This window comes from Anabrus simplex, chromosome 1 (assembly GCF_040414725.1).
Source record: "Anabrus simplex isolate iqAnaSimp1 chromosome 1, ASM4041472v1, whole genome shotgun sequence".
In the NCBI taxonomy this organism is placed as follows: domain Eukaryota; kingdom Metazoa; phylum Arthropoda; class Insecta; order Orthoptera; family Tettigoniidae; genus Anabrus; species Anabrus simplex.
The window spans coordinates 1,193,892,705-1,193,900,439 of NC_090265.1; the positions used below are offsets into that span (position 1 = coordinate 1,193,892,705).

The 7,735-nt window shown below is 34.6% G+C and overlaps 1 protein-coding gene across 2 annotated transcripts in view; it reads left to right on the forward strand.

The window, feature by feature from the left end:
* LOC136877413 (centromere protein S) overlaps positions 1-3,119 on the forward strand; it is a 146,814-nt gene extending 143,695 nt beyond the window's left edge. The window contains exon 5 of one of the 2 annotated variants that reach the window (XM_067151442.2): positions 2,975-3,119. The gene's annotated coding sequence lies outside the window, so the exon portion shown is untranslated. Of the gene's footprint in view, positions 1-2,680; positions 2,731-2,974 lie in introns of those variants that run through there. The other variant, XM_067151448.2, reaches the window with a different exon arrangement.
* The last annotated feature ends 4,616 nt before the right edge of the window (positions 3,120-7,735 follow it).

Genomic DNA, 7,735 nt, shown 5'->3' on the forward strand with positions numbered 1-7,735 from the left:
CTTCTCTACTTCATAGTTACTGCAAGTACCTTTCTCCTCGTGTTGAGAGGAGATATCAAGGAATGACATACGCTTCTATTTAATTATGTCAACTCACTGAAAACGCATAAATAACACCAAAAACTTCACACACAAATACACGTGCTCTTATGACAGAATTAGTAGTTCTCAGGTCAATCCGCTAGAGAGAGCTCTAATAGCTGTCCCTCGATATCTCGCTGAGTTTAAAGATAAAAATTTAAAGATAAAAATTTCATTGTTCCGTATTGAAATTATTCCAGTTATTTAATTTTTAACATCTCGCTGAGTGACGCGTATTGTCTCTACTGTATTTGGTAAAATATAAACAAACAAGGAGCCATGCTTGTACTACTACGATTAACACAAATACGAATTCCTAAATGTAAATAATGCAAATACGGTACATAATATATTTAAACTATCAATGTACGGTATACATGTCTGGCAGATATAAATTGAGGACTATTTGGAAGAGGTACAACGTTCTCTCCATCAGTTCAAATTAAAATATTTCCTAACATAACGTAATTGTATTGATTACGTAGTAAACAAGTGACTGTCAGCATGCCCAGGTGTATTTCTACCACAAATATGCCACGAAATACCTGAGTATCCAGCGAAAAACACACAGTAAACTATCATTATGCCATTACAGGAGAAGTGGATGTGGTTCTGGACTTTTAAATGTCCTGCGGGCTCATATTAAATGGCTTCTACGAGCTTTAAACAAGCCGGAATGACTAAAATAAAAACAGTTTTCTGAAAGAGGAAGAATTGGGGTATTTTTGTATGAATAAAAAGAAAAACCGAGTTTTGGCTCAAAATACGAAAAATTCAGTCATACCTCCCCTTAAGAATGTATAATTTCGTAGCATACATGTATACAATTTACAGCAATGTATTCAGCACCTAAGTTAATATTTATTGGCCGTTATTATACACTAATTTTTATTGCTATTCCGGAGATTTACTGACTTCGGAATGACGTGTCAGTGTTCCCAATGTCCTTATGCTTTGAATGAACACGTCCCTATATTTTTAATATTTCCGATGCGCCATTAATTGCGATTTAAAAATGATTATATTATCATTGCTTCCCCTTAAGGAGAGCTCTAAGATGGGTACACCAACATGGTGCTCTGCGCGCTCAACTTGGCGTACTTTCTCCTGCAGCGAAGACCTGCCATCAGCGATCCATGTACAGAGATCAGTGTTAATATCATATACTCCGAACATGTCAATGCCATAAAATATAACAGATTCTCTACAATAAGAAAACACATACATGACTCTAAACATAATTTCATCAAAATTGAACAGGACATGGAAATATTTAAAATTCTTAACAAAGGGCCCCCTCTAAACACAACTGAAAATTGTTTTATTCACCTTGACCAACACTTCAACCCTAATTTCAATTTAAACAACATTTCTGAAAAACCCAATATTCTATTTGACTTCCTCATTATCATTTTAAAAAATTCTAAATTTCCGAACCCAAATTCCATTTTCCATACCTTACACAGTTCCTAACCACGTTTTCTACCTCCAATAACCCATCTTCTCGCCCCACCTTAAACTGTTACTTCTTTATTTCCCTATCCTATCCTATCTTCTTTCTTCATTCCACTTCCTGCTCTATTTATCACCTCCTATCCAATTCAGCCCCTCTCTATCTGCTTTTACCTGCTTTAGTCATTATTTATATTCTGATCCACACCTATTTATCTTCTATTAACATTGTTTTTTCTCTCTTTTTCTTTTCCGCATTGAACTCTGTATTATAATATCACTTACAGTTCAGATCATTATATTTATATTTAAATTTATACCTTATGCCACCTCAAGATCTACCTGAGCTCTTATCTTCATAAAATCACATGCTGCGTAAATGCATTTCTCAATTGTTCTAATATTGCCCTTTTTAACTTTATTCTTTTCACAATATTGTTTTTTATGTAAACTGTTTTTCATCTCCAAACTTCAAGGATCTGACATACAAGATTCTATAAACGTTAATATATATTTCTATCATCAATTATATTAAAATGTATTGTACAATTTCACGCCTAGCAGTGTTTGCAGGCTTGATCTTTGAACTATTTAAGTTTTCATCGAGTTTCATAAACATTTGGGATCACAGTACCAGTCAGCACCTATGTTCTGCTGCTCTTCAAAAACTTGCTTGGCTTCATTTATGTGATTGATCCTCGACTTCTTCAGGATTTTAGGAACTTTCAACACACAGTGCTAATTCCTAAAGTGTTATAGTGCTTCATAAACTGCAACTGGTGAAAGGTTTGCATTGTTTTTAATATTTTAAGTGATCGGCTGATGATGACCCAGAACAGTGGTCGAAACCGGTACCGCTTGTAATCAACTAGGAATGTAACGTTACATTTCTAATTCTACTTATGTTGTATTTTTTCAATTTAATTGTGAACTCAGTTCAATATGGAACATTATGAAATTCTTATCTTTAAATAAATGCACCACCAGTCACAACACAGGAATATATTTTTCAAAACCACCATATTGTTTAACTAAATTAACTGATTTAAATATACCTGCACCCGATTCATACTAGCCAACTTTTTCATTTCCATACCCATAGTTTTCAGTGAATTTTCAACAAAAAATGAATTGATTTCACATTCAGTTCCACAGTACTTGCTGACTGGCCACTTCTGTTTACTTACTATTTCATTTCTAAAGAGTCACTGGCATGGCATGGAAGAAACTTGTAAGTAAATATACCAATGCAAGCAGATATGTTAAGAACTACAAGAGAAAGACTGAAATCTCTGCAACCATTGTGGTGCACAGCACAGCTCCAGAGCTCCTTCAAAATCTCAGATGCCTGGAAATGTCAGTGGAAAGAATGTTCTTCTCTGTCACACCATGAAATTGTTCAAAATCCATGTGTTCAATCAGCTGGGTTCCATCTTCCCAGATGTCAGTGGAGAATTTTCAACCAAATAAGGACTGATCATGGCAGATGTGATGCTACACTCACCAAATGGGGATGGCGGACTTCATCGAACTACGTCTGTGGCGAGCAGTTGCAAACAGTTCAACATATTACATTTGAGTGTCCACCCTGAGTTTTCCAGGGCATTTTGACAGACTTTCATCTCATATCCTTTGAAGCTGTCCAGTGGATTTCTAATCTTGACTTGTATTTGTAACCAATGTTCCAATCCTGTGATCTCTCAGTATCTCTCTTCTAATGTACCGACAAAACTTGTATACACCTTTGCATTATTGTATGCTAAATAAATAAATAAACTGGAATGTTAAATGGAAGAAGGATTATGTCACTCAAAACGGACCTACTTTGGTAATTATTCTGATGGGAAATGCCTGATCAAGTGAAATATTTGATGTTTATTTAATTTTAAAATAGATCCTTCAAAATACCAGGTCTCTATTAATGAAAATGGAAATCATTTTTAGCAGTTGTTAAAGTTAAGAAAGAGAAAATTATTGCCTCCTTTTCATTTCTTTCCTGTTTTTTTCCTTTTAATAATAATGAGGCTGTTTCCTAATTCCTTCTTGTTGAAGAGAACAGCAGCTGTCTCCAGCAGGAAGGACCAGTAGGGTTAAGGGGGAGTACAGCCTGTCCTTTCTATCAACTCACTGTGTGCGTATCACTTGAGTTTGTTGTAAACTCTTGTTTGGTGATTAGTGTAGTAGTTGAAGGTATGCTTAAAAAAGAAGGGAGAAGACCTGAATCAAAAACTCATTCTACCATCGTTTGTTGCTTCTTATGACTAGTACATTTACTTAATGCAGATAGATCAAATTAAATTTGGTGTTATGGAGAGAAGAAGAATTGCTTATGCAAGAATATGAAAGACACAGTAGTAATTAGGCACAAAAAGAAATACAGTCTATATGAAGTTACTATGGGCTTCAATATATGGTTCAATTGGACTTGAAAGCAATCAAATGTCCTACCGACAGAATGCTAGCCTGAAGGAAGTTCAAGTATTATTTAGTATAGACAGTTAGTGTACTCCTGTCTACCATTTGCCACTCAATGATTCCTTCTTCTCTTATCAAGAATATTCTACTAGGCTGTGCTACTGTAACTGATACAAACCTTATCAATCTCTGCTGCCCGAATGTTCCTTCCATTCTGAACATTCTTCAAAATTGTATGATCTAAATTTCATCTCAAAGTAATAAAACCTATGTAAAATCACAAGGTGACTGTTATACAGATGTTATCTACCAACTACAGTACAAAGAAACTGCCTTACATTGTATACAGGAATTGATTCTACTTTTCTCTTCACATAAATGAACGATCACAGCAAACACATTTAAACAATATGCAAACAACATAGTAATTACTGGTACCTCTCCATCTCCCTGCATGTACACACCCACAGTGTGGCTTTTGGGAAATGTTCCAGTATTATAGCTGTCATCATCATTATCATGTCTGGCTCCTTGGCTGAATGGTCAGTGTAGTGGCCTTCGGTTCACAGGGCCCTGGGTTTGGTGCCAGTTAGGTCCCCTTCCCTTAGCTCAGAGACTGGGTGTATGTGCTGTCCCTGACATTCCTGCAATTTGCATACCACACACAACACTATCATTATCATTATCATGTCTGGCTCCTTGGCTGAATGGTCAGTGTAGTGGCCTTCGGTTCACAGGGCCCTGGGTTTGGTGCCAGTTAGGTCCCCTTCCCTTAGCTCAGAGACTGGGTGTATGTGCTGTCCCTGACATTCCTGCAATTTGCATACCACACACAACACTATCCTCCACTACAATAATAATGTGCAGTTTCCCAAGCATGGCAGATGCCGCTCACCGTTATCAGAGGGTCTACCTTACAAGGAATGCACCACGCTAGTAATAGCCACACAAAGTTAATATAATCATCATCATCATCGTCCCCACCTCTGAATCTTTCCGTACAAACAACTTCACTGTCAAGTCCTAGACAGACATTCAATAACATTCAACATTAACCTTTTCTTATACCTCTAACCTTTCATCCCTATTTATTCCATCTAGAGTATTTGGCAGCCAATAGCATTGCTCTGCACAGGCCTCTTCACTCTCTCTGATTGATGAACACTGAAATGCTCTCTTCTTCTTTTTAAACTTCTGAACTAAGTCACTTATTCTCTCAATACCTTTTGTTCAGTTTGATTTACTGCCATTATTCTGTGTTTGTTAGATGATCAGTAAATGCTGACAGGACTATTCATATATATGGAATGTGATATATATATGCAATGTGGAGAAACAAAAATTGGAAATACAAGTTTTACTTCATTTTTTATTAATTGTTGAAAACTTTTATTGCTGAACAACAAATTGAAGAGGGTGATACAAATCAGTAACAGTCAATATTTTCTCTAAAACACAAAATACAACATAAAAAAATGAAATGAAGCAGGTACTTGGTGTTTTGTATACTCCTGGAAAAATCTATACTGTAGTCACCATCTGAAATGGACTTGAGTCTATTTTCTACCTAATTTAAGATTCTAATTGTCCCTCTTGGAAATGTAATGCCAAACAGCACACAGTAACATTGATAAATATGTATAATTAACAAAGTAAATTAAAGCTATAGCCTCTTCACACTTGAGAGATTAAAATTCTATCCAGTAAAGCCTGCTGTACACAGAGTTTAACTTTTTTTTGTAGAGTTATGCAGCCGGATGATGAGAATATTACATACTTCTCTCTCAATTTGGTCATCATTTATAAAGAAGAATTCCTCCAACTTCTTTTTCCACTGCAATCTTAACCAAGAACATTTAGGAACATAAACATCTTAATAAAAGAAATTATATTTCCTATTTTCATAGGCAAGTTCTGTTTATTCCAGCTGCATAAAACTAGAAGTGCCAATCTACTAGGTATGATCTTTGTGTACATTAGGCTCGACAACTGTTTTTCTATAAAGGCAACTATAATTCAATCAAGGATGTAATTCATTAGTAGCCTTGGTGTTACAAATAAATAATATTGATGGGTATAATTATACTCAAGTTTACAAAGCACCTCTTCTACAATATTTAATTACTTCTCATCTTGTAATAAACATTGATCCTGTATTTTTGTGTGTATGTACACAACGCCAGGTTATATGATAATTTCAAAGCGTTTTATAACAAACTGTACTAGAGTAATATTGCTTACCATGTACATTTCAACAGGGTCTAAACTATATAGGTACTGAGCAATAAATTTAAAATTTCTCTTTATTCTTCTAATCTGTATTGAAAATGGTTTCTTGTGCAGTGAAAAGACAGCCTTATTTAAAGTGTCACCCATAAATAGGCTATCTTAAAAATTACTTTCTGTGATATAAAAGGAGAACAACCATTCTTATTAATCCATTCTAATCACTTATAACACTAGAGCAAAATATAAAAGTTTTACATTTATCTAGCATTAGTTCAAAAAACTAAAACAATGCTCTGAATTATCATCAAAACATGACAGAAAAAAAAAGTTCTTCCCTCTTTATACATCTTTTCAATCTATTTGTAAGTTAAATTAGTGCAACATAGAGAAATAAAAATGTAAAATACAGACTCTCAGACTTAGTAATAGGCCGATTTACTAAATATGTTCATACTGTCTCTACTATAAAACTCAAACCTGTCAAGAGGGCAATGGAAATATATTTACATGTAATAATATAATATGTAGACAATAGCCTACTATTCACAATAGAGTTCTCTCATTTGACATTATAGTATACATCCTGTTGTTGATTAAAAAACAGGGAGAAACATTACTTTTAAAAATTCTGTCTACATAAGCAGGTTTATGCTGCTTTGTAAATTCTGAAGACTGCTCATTCTCAAAATAATTCCTGAAATATATACAGACTGTTCACAACTGAAAATCCCACCTTTTAGAAATGGAGGAGATCAGACAGAGTTAAAGGCAGATCCCCACAAAATGTTGATACAAAAATGTTTGAAAAGAATCATTACTAGAGAAATAGAAAACAAAGTGCTAAATGGAACCGACAAAACTGCTCTTCATTTAGAGCAAAGTGAAGAATCTACTTTGGTATAGTTACACTTTATATCACATAAAAATTATTTCTAGTGTCTGCTACATTCTCAGCTTATGAGGGGAACCTGCCAGGTGTAACAATCCGGTTTCCCAAAAATTCGCTCAGCGAAAGATGATTCAAAATTAGCGAACGCATGTTTCGGTTTATCCGGAGACTCTACACCATTTCCGAGAAAATGGCGGTTGAAGTTTCCAACGTGCTTTATGTACCTTTTAGAGCGTAGCATGTTTTACTGAAGCTATCAAAAACCATTTAAAATACTCTGTTCTTGGTCCATGTTCTTGAAACATGTATGAATAAATAATTTTCAATTATAAAAGTGTACTGATAAGGTGGACCAACCACATCCTATTTTAAATGGTTTTTTATAGCTTCAGACAAGTCAGTACAAGATCAAATACAAAAACCTATTATGGTTAAGTTTATCAACAGCAAGTTCTACTGACGTGGTGGTGCAGTGGCTATCACCTGACAATTTTTTTATCTACTTATGACCATTGGCCATTACTACACAAATGTTTCTTATCAAGTTAGAGGATACAAGGGCATTATGTTGATTGTAAAATTACAACTGGGTTTCACAATAAATGTTATGTATTTATTACATGTATATGTTATTTTTCAGGGATTACAATATTTTGTAGGTTCATTCTT